This window comes from Chiloscyllium plagiosum, unplaced genomic scaffold, assembly GCF_037043375.1.
Source record: "Chiloscyllium plagiosum isolate Xiang-an unplaced genomic scaffold, Cpla_swu_hap1 HiC_scaffold_23, whole genome shotgun sequence".
Taxonomy (NCBI): Eukaryota; Metazoa; Chordata; class Chondrichthyes; order Orectolobiformes; family Hemiscylliidae; genus Chiloscyllium; species Chiloscyllium plagiosum.
In genome coordinates this window covers 28,550,911-28,566,868 of record NW_028270161.1, presented here as the reverse complement: position 1 = coordinate 28,566,868, position 15,958 = coordinate 28,550,911, and the positions used below count along the sequence as shown (strand labels likewise).

The 15,958-nt window shown below is 41.0% G+C and overlaps 1 protein-coding gene across 1 annotated transcript in view; it reads right to left on the bottom strand.

Annotated features, from left to right (window-relative positions):
- Positions 1-15,958, bottom strand: part of LOC122561730 (lysine-specific demethylase RSBN1L-like) — a 54,357-nt gene that overhangs the window by 14,413 nt on the left and 23,986 nt on the right. The window lies entirely within an intron of this gene.

Sequence of the window (15,958 nt, the reverse complement as noted above, 5' to 3'; positions counted from 1 at the left end):
GCCTATTAATCCGTACCTATACATTACCCAGTTTATTTCATTAATGCCACATACCACTATTCTCTAATTTAAAGTTTCAAATTTATGATGTATTAAGACAGATCAACTGTACTTTATAAACCTTAAAGCAATTCAACTTTTTTTTAAGCCAGTATAAACAAAATGGGTTTTTGCAATTAAATACAATTGGAAACTAGGAATATACTTCAGGAATAAAAATTCACATCTACTTCTAACAAATTATCAGTTAACAATGAAATAATTACAAACGTATAAATTAGGAATAGTCCAAGGTCATTGGGCTCTTCAAGTTTGCTCCACCATTCAAATAAGGTCATGGTTGAACCATTTGTCTCTGAATTCCACATTCTCATCAAATCCCTTGTTTGACAAGAATCTACCTACATTTGATTTAAAAAAAAAGATCAGACCTCCATTATTTGTTGAGTTTAAAAATAAACAAACCAGAAAGGAATCTCCTCTCACCTGTGTCCTATAAGGTGACCCTCAATTTTAAAACCATGTCCCTTGGTTCTGGATTTATCCACAAGAGGAAATGTTCTATGTCCATTTTGACAAGATTACTCAGAATGATCAATATGTTTCAACTGAGTCACGCCTTGCTCTCCCAAACTCCAGTGGGAGCAAGGCCAGTCTATCCGATCTTTCCTCAGAAAAGATGATTCCATGTGTCAGTCTAGCAAACTTCACCTCCAACATGTTTACATCCTCTCTTAAATGAGACGACAAAAACTCCACACAGATTGTACTGCTATAACATGTGTTTCGCTAATTCTCAAATTCGCTATAATGTGATTGACAAATTAGGACACTGTTTCTAAAGTGCAAATTTTTCAAGTATGTGTTGGTTATCAATGTGATTCTGGACCCATTAGGTTAAATGGTGCTGCTATCACGTGACTTTCTTATGATATGGGATTGCACGAGAACAGAACTACCACGTTATAGCAGAACCAGAGTGTGTGTGTGTGTATGCTTTTATAAATATATTTATATTTATAAAACACAATATTCAAGAGGTGGTCTCACCGCTGTCCTGTAAAAGTGAAGCATAACATCCATACTTTTATGTTCAACCCCTCTTGTAATTAAGGACAACATCCTACTACTCTTCTTAATCACTTATTGTACCTGCATATGAATTCTCGTGTACAAATCACGCATTCAAACGTCAAGGCCTGTCATAATTCTGCAGTGGTTTTGTTTAAATAATATCCTGCTTTTATATTCTTCCTGCCAAAGTAAACTTCATATTTCCCCACATTATATTCCATCTGCCAGATTTGTACAAACCTAACCTACATAATTTTGCATCCTTATTTTATCATCTTCACAACATACTTTCCTCTCTACGTTCCTCTCATCAGCATGTCTTCAATTCCTGAATGATTTTTAAAAAAATCATTCATGGCAATGTGGGCTTGACTGCCATTTGTTGCTCATCCCTAATCCTCTTGAAGATGGTGGTGAGTTGCCTTCTTGAACTGTGCAGTCCATTGGCATAGGCACACCCACAATGCTGTACTGCAGGATATTTATCCAGTGACAGTGAAGGGAATGGCAGTATATTTCCAAGTCAAAATTGTGTGCAGTTAGGAGAGGAATTTGCAGGTGATGGTATTTCATGTACCTGTTGCCTTCTTCTTTCTTGATGGTACAGACTGTAGGTTTGGAAGGTGATGCCTAATGAGACGTGGTGAATTTCTGCATAGCATCTTGCTTTTGGTATACGCTGCTGCTACTGTGTCAAGGGAATGAACATTGGGTCTGAGGGCCAGCATGGACGCCTACAAAAATCCAACTTGTCACATCCTGCCAATCCGGAAAAGATCAATTTATCATCCAGTTATTTACCAATATCATTTGATAGTGAGGCTACTTCAGTAATATTAAAAACAGACTTGTGAAGCTCTCCTTTGTATTCACAAATTCTGCTGAGTTAAGGCCCTGTCTACATGTGAAATAAATTAATATCCAGAAACTGGTGTGCCTATGTACTGCACTAGACTCAATAACACAATAATGTCTTGTAGTATAGCCTTGTCATTGTAAATGACAATTAAGAAAGTGGAGACAATGGCCCTATGTTCCTACAAAATGGAAAAGAAAATAAATAAAATTATTCACCTGCAACTTGATAGTATTCAATATCAATACAGCACCTATGGAAGGTTTTTCATTTGCACATTTGTAGGTTATACCAAGCATAAGACAATCTCCATAAATAATTTCCCTCCCACATACAGCATAAATCAATTAATAAATAAGCCAAATCTATAAATAACTCTTGCACATGTTTACAAAATCACATTTGGCAATCAAATCAATGTGTCTCTCATCATTCTCTATATTGGTAATTGTAGAGAACAACAGTTAGTTGGCTGGAGATTACAACATTTAAAGCACCACGTTGTCCAAAAGTTGATGCATTTGATTCTGCCAAGAAACAGGGTTGACCCTGTTTTAAGGTTTCATAGGTGATACAGATCAGTTCAATGTCAGAACAGCAACTAGGAACAGAAGATGATGCTCTGTACAACCAAACAGATGCCTTATGGTTGTGGAGCTCAGGGAAGCCTGCTGGAAGCTGAGACGATGGTAAAAGTTGCTGGCACAATGCTGCTTGGGGAAGCCCAGGACATTAATCAGTTTGGTAGATCAATCAGTTGGACAAAGAAAAAGCCTGTACAATTGTAGAAACAGGCAGTCATTACAAAGAAATGTCCACAAGCAGTGAGATTCTGGTTATAGCAATTAAAGTGTTGGAAATGTACTGGTAATTTGATGCTGGAGTACAACCTTGTGAATCCAGTGGGATCCACCCTCAGGAGAAGAGACAACTGAGATAAACAAATGGTTAGACAGTGTGAGCTTTAACTGTTTTTGAAATAAGTCACAGGCTGGATTTTTGATTTCTGGGTCAAATTTTGATTTATTTTGTTTTCAAAGTTACCAATCCCTAACCAGATCATAAAATTCTGAAGGTCTTGACTGGAACTGTGACAAAGTGAAGGGTCTGGTCTAGGATTTGAACAGATAATAGAACAATGTTGTCTAAATTACAAAGGGGAAACAACATTTTGAGCAAGTCAACTACAATCAAATGTGTGTAATGACATAATGGAAATTATCTTTACACTGGGGATTGTGTGGCTAGGTAACAAGAACATTAGGCATGCAGCAAACCAAGCCACTTCTTCCTATTTTGTCATCCAATTGCAGACCTTGACGGTGCCGCTAAGTAGAAGCGGAGTGATACAAATACGTAACCATAAATTTGAAACTTCTATGCAGTTCAAAAGGTAGCAGAATTATTCACAAGAACTCCATAACATCAATTTGGTATTTGGCAACAAGCTGATGACAGCTGTATATTTTCAGCGCACACCATTTCAAGTTGGCTTGGATTTCAGTTGTCTAAAGAATATCAATGGTGATTCCAATTACGGATCCATTGTTGCTAGTTTTAAGTTTCACCATGTGTAGATCCAATTATTTCCTTCTGCTACAAAAGCAGAGTCTCCCAGTCCCTGACATTTTCATGCAGAGAACACAGAAACTTACAGTTCAAAGGAACACATATATCAAGACAGTTTACACAACTTACATATCACTGAAGCACTAACGCATTATGTCTACTTCTTTCACAACAAGAAAATTTGAGTATGGTATTTGCAGATAATTATCTGGAGTATTTATGGTAGAAGCAAATCCATACTACAAGAAAGTGAAAAGTACTGGCAAGTATGTTGCCACTACTGTTGTTATTGCATGACACCATTGGCAAAGCTAAAACAAAATGAAGGACAGTGGTATAACAGAAGACTCAGATGGTCCATAAATTGCAAATACTTTGTCAAAATCATTACCAAGAACCTCAATAACACAAGTATCATGGCTCCTTTGACAGCATCTTCCAAACACATATTTATTACTATCAACAACAGAACAGCAGACACTATCTGCACATTTTCCTGCGAGATTCTTGCCATCCTGACTGGGAAATATATTGCCGCTCCTTCAGTGTTGCCGAGTCATAATCCTGGAATTACCTCCCCATGTCATAGTTGTACGTACCTACATCAAACTGGCTGCAGCAATTAAAAAAAAAACAGATCATCACTGTAGTGACTGTAAGAAGGAAAGCCAAGTGGACCTCAAAATAGGAGTTCCTGACTGGGGCAATTAATCTGGTCAATCAGGGTGGCCTGGCTGACAGATAAAAAGATAATGTCAGACATTATGACATTCAGTGCTGGTTCTGAGGGAGCTAGTCCAGTGTTAAAGATTTTCCACATGTAAATAAAGGGTAACTTGGTGACAGGATACCAACCTCAGTGATGTTATTTCAGTGGTGACGAGAGAATGTTCTTGAAGGAACTTGCTTTCAACAGTTGCCTTTGAACTAAGGTAAGCATTTCTGGCATCATGCCATTATTCAGGAAGCTTGACTCATTCGATCCTGAAGACTAGGCCCCAGTATGTGGAAAGAATGCATTTTTAAAAAAAAAACAGGCAAATGACATTGGGGCAGATGAGAAAAGCAATGTTTAATTGTGACAGCTTGTGGAACTGTTGCTTTTTCGGTTATTAGGATCCAAACTTTCATTTAGTTAAGGAATATTATAACTAACTCTCCTCAAATTCTGAGATGCTATCGTTTTTATTCAGCAAGCTGAGAACTGGGGAATTTTGACTTGATTAAGACAACTGGCAGAGGCATGTGACTTTGATTTAATACTTAATTAGATGCTGAGCGACCTGTTAGTATGTGGGATTTATGATGTAACCATGCAAAAACACTGACTCACTGAAGACCGACTGGACTTCAAACAGGCATTACAACTGGCTTTATCATTGGAAAATGCATCAAGTACAGCATATGGGTTTGCAGGGTATTTGGATGGAAGTGGACACCATCGCCAGTCCGACTGAGCTTGGCAAACACCGCTTGGGTGAAGACAATTACATAGCCTCACTCAGGACACATGCTGAACAGAGGGACTCTAGGTCAGCCCATACTAAAACCTTCAGCAAAGCGAAGCCTCAGCCATTGTAGTTGCTGCCAGTATGTGGATTAGAGATAGCAAGGGAGTCCTACTAGACCCAAGTTGAGTAAGAGAACTCATAGGCCAGTTTTAGGAGAGTACACACTCTGTAAAATTCACATACAGTTAAACTGCTCAGCAACATCCAAATCAGAACCAAAACAAATGTCTAGTTAAATAATCATCCAGTTCTAATGGAGGACAATACTGGCATAGCCATTTCGTCATCACAGAAGCAGTCTTTACCAAAATTCGCTCTGGACTCCAAATGTTAAGTTTGCTCAAGACATCAGTTCGACTGAGAAACTATACTGGAGAACTTTTACAGATTAATGGTAAAACTTTGTTCAGTCGCCAGTGATTGTAATAAAAGGCTTGGGCCCAAGCATCATGTAGTGAAATTGGTTGAGAGCGAATCAACTTGATCGGCTCAACATTTTTCAATTAGAAAATGGCTACCTGAGTGAAGTCCTAATTAAATACTCAGACTAGGGACTATCAAAGGAAAAAAGGCCATTTTGCACATTGAGCAGGAAGCAATTCTATAATTCTGCAAGGCCCGCCGTGCTATTTGCCTTACGGGCAAAGGTAGAGGCAGAAACCAGTAGGCTGGAAAGTGAAGGAATCATCAAATCAGTCCAGTTTGCGAAGTGTGTAGCACCAGTCATACTGATTTTGAAGCCCAACAGGTCGGTTTGCTGTTGTGGGGATTTTAAACAAATGGTAAACCCCTTTTCGCAGCTGGATACATACCCAATCTTACACAGAGAATTTATAGTCAAAGCTGCAGGAACTGTCTTTGACGAAGCTGGACATGAGCCACATGTACCTGTAAGTACCTTTCGATGAGGATTCCCAGAACTATGTTACAATTAACACCCATAAGGGTTTGTACTGATATATGATAATATTATTTGGGATATCATCAGCTTGTGCAATTTGTCAGTGGACCATGAAGAACATTTTGCAAGGTCCTCCAAAGTTGCCATTTATCTCAATGATGTCAATAAACAGGGAAAACCAACAAGGAGTACTGAGAGAACTTGGACATAGTCCTTAGACATTCCTCCCAGGCAGGCTTATGCCTCAGAAGTGAAAAGTGAGTGTTCTAAGCACCCCAAATAACCATAGATTACAGAGACGGCAAGACCTGGCTTCACCCGTTGCAAAACAAAGTGAGGGCAACCAAAGGTGCCCAGGCTCCCACATCTCTCCCAGAGCTTAGGTCTTTCCTTAAGCTGGTAAATTATGGAAAGTTCATACATAACCTAACTTCCATCCTGTCATCTTTGCATCAAGTCCTTAGAAAAGTGGCAGCTTTAGAAATGGTTACATAGTCAAGTCATAGCTTTCAGGGAACTGAAGAAACAGGTATCATCCTCCAAGGTCTGAGCACACTATGGTCCCAAACGAGATCTGGTATTGATATGAAATTCCTCATTCGTAGCCCAATGGAGAGGAACACCCTTGATGCGTATCATCAAGGCTTTTGGCTAACGCAGAACCTAACTACCCAGATAGAGAAGAAAGTTTTGGCAGTCATATTTGGAGTCAGAAAGTTCTAACAATATCTTTATGGATGCAAATTTGTCATAATAATGGACTACAAATCCCGAGTAAGTCTACTTAAAGAGGACAAGGCATTGCCCCACATAGCTGAAGGCCAAATTCAATGATGGGCTCTAATACGAAGTGCATACAACTTCAAGTTGGAAAACCACCTGGGAAGCCAAGAGGCGAATGCGGATACATTGAGTCGATACCCACTGGTGGACATACCACTAGTGATATTGCCACTGGAGGAGTCTGTATTGGTTTTAAATTTTCTGGATGCACTTCCAGTTACAGCTGACAGTATCAGACTTTGGATGCGGCAAGATCCAGTCTGTCAAAACTGAACAGCTGGCGATGGGGAAACCATCACAACCAGAACTGAAACATTTTTGGACTTGGAGAGACCAAATGACAGTAGAGGACAATGTATTATGAGCAACAAGAGTGATCATCCCAAGCAAAGGTCACTGGCAGATATTGGCTGAACTCCACCAGGATCTCCAAAATGAAGACATTAGCAAGAAATTATGTTGGGTAGGTAGACTTGGATGCAGACATATCTATGTTGTTGGCAAAGTGCCCAGAATATCAATTAGGACAAAAATTACTGCCAGCTACTCCCCTACATTCATGGAAATGGCTGGGTAAACCCTGGACTCTGTTAATCATCAACTATACAGGTCCTTTCATGAACTCAATGTTCTCATTATAGATGCCCACTCAGAACGGTTGGATGTGGAACATTAATAGAAAAACTGCATGCATCTGGTCACAGATAACGGGCCATCGTTTACCATAGCGAATTTAAGTATTTCCAAAAGTCACCAGATTGCACCAAGCAAGAGAGACAGCTTACTGCAGGAGACTATGTTTGCTATAGGAACCATGGAAATGGCCCTGCATGGGTAAGAAACAAGGTCAGGACCAGTGACTTATAAAAGTTCAGGTTGCAGCAATTGCCCAGAACAAGCACAGCAATCATACAAAAGCTGCAAATTTGCAAACGGTGCAGGAGCAAAAACATGCCCTGCTCCTCGAAAAAGTCAGAAAGACTATTAGAAAACATGGGCTGTCCCTCTCCACCAAGTGTTGAAGGGATCTCTAAATTGAGATGGACACAGCGGATGTTGTCACAGTGACAACTTTGATGCTGGAAGACTGAATTTCTCCCGAGCTGCTCTAGGCGCAAGAGATGAACTCCTTTGAGTTACACATTGCCCATATCTGAAAGAGTCAGAGGGATGTGATCTGTTGCTAAAATGTCCCAGGAGGCATTATTGGAGAAAGGATCAGCCTATGTCCTCGGACTCAGAGGGGGAGGAATGTCGTGATTGTAATGAGGCCAGCCAGGTGGACCTCATAAAATGAGTTCCCTGTTTGAGCCAGATTAATAGCCCCAATCAGGGAGCCCTGGCTTACAAAGAGTGTCAAGATATTCTGTTCACTCAGAGCTGGCTTAAAGGGAGCTGGGCCAGCGCCAAGGTTTTTCTACAAGCAAGCAAAGGATGACTTGGTGACAGGATACTGATCTTCGTGGAGTTATTCCAACCACCTTCATTCTCAAGAAGAATTAGGGATGGGCAATACATGCTGATGCAATCAGTGAAGCTAACATTCCATGAATGAAGACTGCCAGCATGCAAAGACCAAATTACGAAGAATGGAATGAAGCATGAAATGTTTGACATTAGGTATAACACATGTAGCCAGGTGAAATTCCAGAACAAATCGTACATGTATGCTTGTGCATGCCACTACTTATATCAGTTATTTGCGGTGCTAGTGTATATGTGCCTTCCCTCAGTCTCATTCCAAAATTCAGGGGAAAGAGCTAGAAGCTACTAATAGATGCCACAGTTGCCACAAGGGTTTCAGGAAGGTTTGCGTTAGATTCACCTGACTATTCATGGGAGAAATCCAATACTAAAGTCTATCTTCCAGAGACTATTTTAGTAATCATGAATTAGATTTCAGAATTCTTTGCAGCTGAAGCAATCAACTACAGAACTAGCTTTAGAACAAATCAAATCCAGATTTCAGAATTCCAATAATTTGTGCAGGAGCTTAGAGTGCAGCATTTACAGTTCATTACTGAATCACAACTCAACAATTGTTGACTATGACAATCACTTGCTAACAAGTATAATTGTCCACCTAGAAATTTTGTGTCACTGTTCATGGGTTCTGTGGCTTCTTGCATGGCTGGTGTTCCGGTTTCCTACCACAGTCCCATGATGTGCAGGATTGCTATGCTAAATTGCCCATAGCATCCAGGGATGTGTAGGTTATGTGGAGTCGCTATGGGAAATGCAGGGTTTCAAGGGTACGTGTGGTAGGATGCTCTTCAGAGGGTTAACGTGGAGTTGATGGGCCAAATGGCCCGCTTCCACACTGTAGGCATTTCTATGATGCGCCCTCTCAGAAAGCCCCATCTTTGGCCAGAGGCTTAGCAGGTGTTTCTGGTAGGTGGAATTACTCCTTCACCTAGAGATCACTGGCATTCCTTTCTCAGGTGCTTCTTCCATACTCTGTCGAGCCAATGAGTATTCTTTAAGAATTGCTTGCCTTCAAACAGGAGGCACCACCAATTTGGTTTCTTCTGAACAAAGGTCTCCCAGGTGTTGGTAAGCCTTCATGGAGTCTTTGAGCACTTCCTCAGTCCTCCTCCTGTTTGAATGGCTTCCAGGAGCTGGATAAAGAGAATTTGCTTTGTTAGCCATCCTAAGCACATGGGCAGCCAGGTGAAGTTGGTCTCAGCTGATTATGGCCTCCTTGCTCTTTCAAGGTCAGACATGGAGAATCTGCCTCAAACAGAGGATGGCACCTCTCCAGGGCCTTGAGGTGAAACCTCTATGTAGTCCATGTTTCTGAGCCATGGAGCAGTGTCAGAAAGATGACTGTCCTATACACAAGGATCTTTGGCATCAGCATGGGTGTTGCTGTCTTTGAGAACTTTCATCCTTGGGCACCTGAAGATGTTACTTGTGGATTGGATATGATGTTGCAACTCTATATCGAAGTCAGCCTTAGATGAGAGGTGGCTCCCCAGTTAGGGAAAATGTTCTATGCTTGGGAGGTTTTCTCAATTGATCTTACTGGAGATTTAGACTGGAACTTGCCCTGGGACAGTTGGGTAAAGGACTTGAATCTTCTTGAGGTTGAGACGGAGACCAATTTGTCAGTATGCTTCCACAAAGACATTGAGGTTTATAACTTCTCTTCCGAGAGAGAAGATGACATTCCACAAACTTAAGTTACATAAGTGATGTAAGTGTCATTTTCTTTTTGGATTTCAACCAGTTAGACGTTGAAATGCTTTAGGGCTATCCTGTAGCCGAATTCCACAACACCGGGAAGTCTGTTCTGACAAGATGAAGGTTTGTGGTGATAAAGATAGAGAAAAGGTCGGGGTAATGACGTATCCCTGCTTGATCCCGGTCTTTATCTCAAAGGATTCTGTTAGATTACAATCAGTGAGGACTGTCACTGACATCTTGTCAAGGAGGTGGCAGAGGACATTGATGAATTTCTCTGCTCAATCTGCCTTTCACAGGGTCTTCTACAGCACATGCCTCTTGATTGAATTAAAAATCTTGGTCAGAAGGCCATGAAGAGCGGTTGCAGTTGTTCCTAGAATTTCTATTGGAGTTGTTGAGCAGTAAAAATCAGGTCCATAGTTGTATGATTTGGTCAGAAATCACGCTGGCTTTCTGGAAGGTTTTCTTTAGAGACTGGGAAAAGGTACTTAGCAGCAATTCAGGTGTAGAGCTTCCCAGCACTGAAGAGGAGGGAGATTCTTCTGTATTTCTCAGAGTCACATTTTGTCTCTTTTCTTGAGCACGGTGGTAATGGCATATCCGGAGATCAGCAGGGATTTCTTCTTTGCTCCAGATTTTCAGGAGTAGTTGATGGAGACAATGGGTCCTCCAAGTTTGGAAAGCTCCACTAGAATCCTGTTCACTTCAGACTTCTTCATATCTTCATGTGTTTAATCACAGCTTCAACTTCCACCACACTACGTAGTCAACTGCGATCATCTTTGATGAGAAGATGGTGGATTTCCTCAAACACATCCTCATTACAATTGTATTGTGGTTTAGGACTTCTTTGAAGTGATCTCTCCAAAGGCTGATGTTTTTGATCCTCTCAAAACGATTCCGTCCTACTCCGCACTGATTGAGGCCAACGTGTTCAAGAATCATATCTCCATTATTTAATAGCTAGACAGTTTATCTTGCCAAAAATAATTTAGAACATTACCACATTACGCACTTTCTATGATTGGCATATCATGCAAATTTTGTGACCCACTGCAAACTGAGGATCACAGTGCTTCATAGGCTACTATATTTGTGAGAAAGGTAAGATCTAACCTAATCTAATCTGGGAGAAAGATCTTGCTTCAGAAGCAAAAATTGAGAACATAGCTACTGTGAAATAAATGAATAAAATTATACCTAAAAACAGTTACATCCATATTCAATTACTTGTTTACACATTAGTTTATAGTAACTTACTTTTCTCTAATTATTTTAAAGGTATTCATTAAATTAATAAAAACATTGCATTAAAAACTCAAGTTACGCTGACTAAACATATTTCAAGATAACCAATATTCAGAAACAAGCATTTATTTATTTAGTTAGGCTGGCATTTATTACCCATCCCGAAATGCCTGAGAGAAGGTGGAAGTGAGCTGCCTTCTTGAACTGCTGCAGTCCTTTGGTTGCAGGGGGAAATAGTGCTGTTAGGAAGGTGGTTGCAGGAATTTGACCTTGCAACAGTGAAGAATTTTATGGATAATTATTTTCAAAACCTGTTCAACTTAACTTATAGGATAGGATGGATATAGGCAGGCAATATATTCATCGAGCCACTACAGAGGTGACTAGGAACTGTAAGAACAAAAACCATTTAACAACTGCATTGCTAGTAAAAACGGAAGCCTTTTTTGATGTTAATCAGTGTTTAAGAAGTCAAACCCAAGAGAAAGATAATTCTCTACTTCAAGCTATAATTTATCAAGGAAAATGTCTACTGAAATCAGGAGCCAGAATTATGTATTTTATAATCACAGGCAACAAGAAACATTTATCAGAAAAAATATACACAAACACGAGAGATCAGATTATATATTTTTCAAATAGCATGATAAATGGAGCTACTCTACATTGCTATCTGGTAAGCTCCAATGCTTCACTAATACAATCAAACATAACAAAAAAACCCATTTCTTAAGCTCCCAGATGGCAATGCATATGGTTGTGAAACATGATTGTCAATTTTATCTTTCTCCAGTTCAGAATATCAAACTCTGCAGTTCAAACTAAATTCTCATATGTTGCGCAACTTGCATTACAACTCGGAAGAATTCCATTAGGTCAGAAGCATTCCATTGTATCAATGGGATACAGAATTAGTAGTTCTGCATTCTGGCTCTGATAAACTAACAGAGGACAGGGGCAGACACCTTTTTGAGGCTCACCAACCTCCAAAATGTTGCCTCTTCAATAAAGCGTAAAGGTAAATAACTGTTACAATTTAATTTCACTAGATCATAGTTTTCTAGCAACAGTACAGGCTTACAATATATTTGAGAAGATTGCAAGATAATTGCCAGAGTCTGCAATTTCCATTTTCACTTTCTTCAATATCTTTGGATGTATCACATTCAGTCCTGGTGCCTTGTACTGACAACTCACCTTTCACCAGTTTGAAACCTAGTGATGGAGTTTCCTCCTCTGCCAAGACGGCCGGAAAAACATCCAATTGCAGGTAAAGACAGATGTAAAGTTTTCATTTAAAACTACAGCCATGCTTCTCACCTCTAAATACATAATCCCTTTTTGGGCTCCAATTGGTCATATTCTTCTTATTATCAATCTTTTACTGTGTATGTGCATGTGTACATATGTCCTTGGGATTCCCTGTTATGTTAGTTACCAATGCTTTTCCATAATCCCTCTTTGCTTCTCACATTTTCTTTTACCATCTATATTTAGCTTATTTCTCAACTGCAATTACTACCCAAAATGCAAGATGTGCGATTTTTATAGATCTCTTTTAGAGTTTGGATTTTGAACTTGTAGCACGTGGGGTTTGGTGCGTGCACACCAAGGGGTTTAACACTTAACTTTCATTCTTGCTGGAGCCCTCTTGGAATGACAATGTGAATTTATTTGTATTGTGAATTTTATGATTGGACAGAATAAAGATCACATGGTATTAGGTAGGTTTATAATTTAGTAGAATTAAGAAGTGACTTTTCCTTAGAGAAACACATACATTAGAAAGCATCATCCTAAACCTTACGATACAATGATGACCGTTCCTTAAAGGCTTCCCCCACTGTCACTTGATCCACTTGACGCGACGCAACTCACTCCCAAGAATCAGGTCCATCAGTACTTCCTTTTTTTTGGACTGGACACGAACTGCTGTTGAGAATTCTCCTGAACACAACCTAGGAATGCTTGTTCCTCACTGCACTTATATTATCTCAGTTGAAATACAGATAATTAAAGTCCACCAATGTAAGTAGACTATCATGTTTAGAGTTCTCTGTGATTTTCTTTCAGATTTGTTCCACTATACCCTTCCCACTAGCTGGTGGTCTACATTTGTACACCGAGCAATGTAACTGCACTTTTCTTATTCCTTAGCTCTAGCCAAATTAATTCCAAATTTGAATCCATAGAACTGTCCTTTCGCCAGTATTGCAATGCTCTCCTTAACCAAAAATCATCATCCCTCCTACCTTTTCTTCCCTTTGCTATTTTTCCCTGAAGAAACTGTAACCAGGAATATTTAGCATATATTTAGTCTGCCTATCCTTAATCCATGACTGTTATAACCACAACATATCTTTTATATTGATTTGCATGTCATATTGATCAATACCACCTGTACATTTTTAAAGATCCAAAAGACAAGAAGCTTCCCACATAGAAAATAATTAGTGCATTATCATGTTAAATTCTGGACATTATCTTATTAAGTAAGAGCCTTAAGCTTAACCTCAAGAATGAAGAAACTGAACACAAAGGGAGAATTAGAGATTTCCATAGAATTCCTACAGCGTGGAAACAAGCCATTTGGCTCAATGAATCCACTTTGACCTTCGAAACAGTCTTCCACCCAGACCCATAACTGCACCCTATCCCTCTGACTCTGCATTTTCCATGGTAAATGAATTTAACCTACACATCCCTAAACACCGTGGGCAATTTAGCATGGCTTATCCACATAACCTGAAAATCTTTGGAGTGTGGCAGGAAACGGGGACACTGGCAGAAACCCACACAGACATGAGGAGAATGCAAACTCCACACAGCTGGTTGTCAGAGGGTGACATCAAACCTCTGTGTTGCCCACAAGAGGTTACAACATTTTAAAAGAAAGCAGGTATTAAATTAATAGATAAGATAAACCCTGAAAATTACTTCAAAAAGATATCAGGACCAGAGAAAGTACATGCAAAGTAAATTAATAATATATTACAAAGAATTTCTAAACTTAAAGAGTAACGGTAAACACTCTGAGCAATACCTGGCAGTTATGTAAAGACAAAATCATTCAGATTATTCAAAATACAATTGGGATGTTAAGATGTCAAAATTAATTCATAAGAAAAAACATGAATGGAACATAAGTTTGTTTTTAATGGTTAGAGATGCATTATTGGGGGGGGATCCAAGATGGCGGCGACCCAGCAAGTCTGAGTCTACAGTGCTCCTCCCAAGACTTGGGCAAAGTGGGTCACCCACCCCCACCACACACCAAATCATTTGAAATAGTTTTTACTTAATGTAATTAGTTGTTTAGTATTGAATTTAAACAATTTAATCTCCAGTAAAAATGACTAAAGGGAAGGGAGCCCGCAGCTCTCAGCAAGCAGGAACCCCTCTTGATCAGTGGTGCTGGAAGAGCACAGCAATTCAGGCAGCATCCGACGAGCAGCAAAATCGACATTTCGGGCAAAAGCCCTTCATCAGGAATAAAGGCAGAGAGCCTGAAGTGTGGAGAGATAAGCTAGAGGAGGGTGGGGGTGGGGAGAAAGTAGCATAGAGTACAATAGGTGAGTGGGGGAGGAGATGAAGGTGATAGGTCAGGGAGGAGAGGGTGGAGTGGATAGGTGGAAAAGGAGCTAGGCAGGTCGGACAAGTCCGGACAAGTCAAGGGGACAGTGCAGAGCTGGAAGTTTGAAACTAGGATGAGGTGGGGGAAGGGGAAATGAGGACGCTGTTGAAGTCCACATTGATGCCCTGTGGTTGAAGTGTTCCAAGGCGGAAGATGAGGCGTTCTTCCTCCAGGCATCTGGTGGTGAGGGACGGCGGTGAAGGAAGCCCAGGACCTCCATGTCCTCGGCAGAGTGGGAGGGGGAGTTGAAACGTTGGGCCATGGGGCGGTTTGGTTGATTGGTGCGGGTGTCTCGGAGATGTTCCCTGAAGCGCTCTGCTAGGAGGCGTCCAGTCTCCCAATTGTAGAGGAGACCGCATCGGGAGCAACAGATACAATAAATGATATTGGGGGATGTGCAGGTAAAACTTTGATGGATGTGGAAGGCTCCTTTAGGGCCTTGGATAGAGGTGAGGGAGGAGGTGTGGGCACAGGTTTTACAGTTCCTGCGGTGGCAGGGGAAAGTGCCAGGATGGGAGGGTGGGTCGTAGGGGGGCGTGGACCTGACCAGGTAGTCACGGAGGAAACGGTCTTTGCGGAAGGCGGAAAGCGGTGGGGAGGGAAATATATCCCTGGTGGTGGGGTCTTTTTGGAGGTGGCGGAAATGTCGGCGGATGATTTGGTTTATGCGGAGGTTTGTAGGGTGAAAGGTGAGCACCAGGGGCTCTCTGTCCTTGTTACGGTTGGAGGGGTGGGGTCTGAGGGCGGAGGTGCGGGATGTGGACGAGATGCGTTGGAGGGCATCTTTAACCACGTGGGAAGGAAATTGCCATCTCAAATGAAGAGACCGCAATCTCCTTCTTTAGAGATGCTGCCTGAATTGCTGTGCTCTTCCAGCACCACTGATCCAGAATCTGGTTTCCAGCATCTGCAGTCATTGTTTTTACCTAAGCAGGAACCCCTCCCCCACCCTCTCCAGCTGCAGCAGAGGCGTCCGCAGCCGCCCCGGGGGACTTAGCTATGGTGGCGAGCCTCGTGGAAATAATCGCCAAACTCGAAGCGAAGATCGGCGCTTTTATTGAAGAATCCCAAAGCTGATGGGACTCACTCTTGGCCGCGCCGGAAAAGCATGGCTGAGACATCAAGGAAATCGAGTGCCGAGTCGGAGGGGCGGAACTAAAGGCCGCAACCTCCGAAACTACAGCACAATCGGCCGT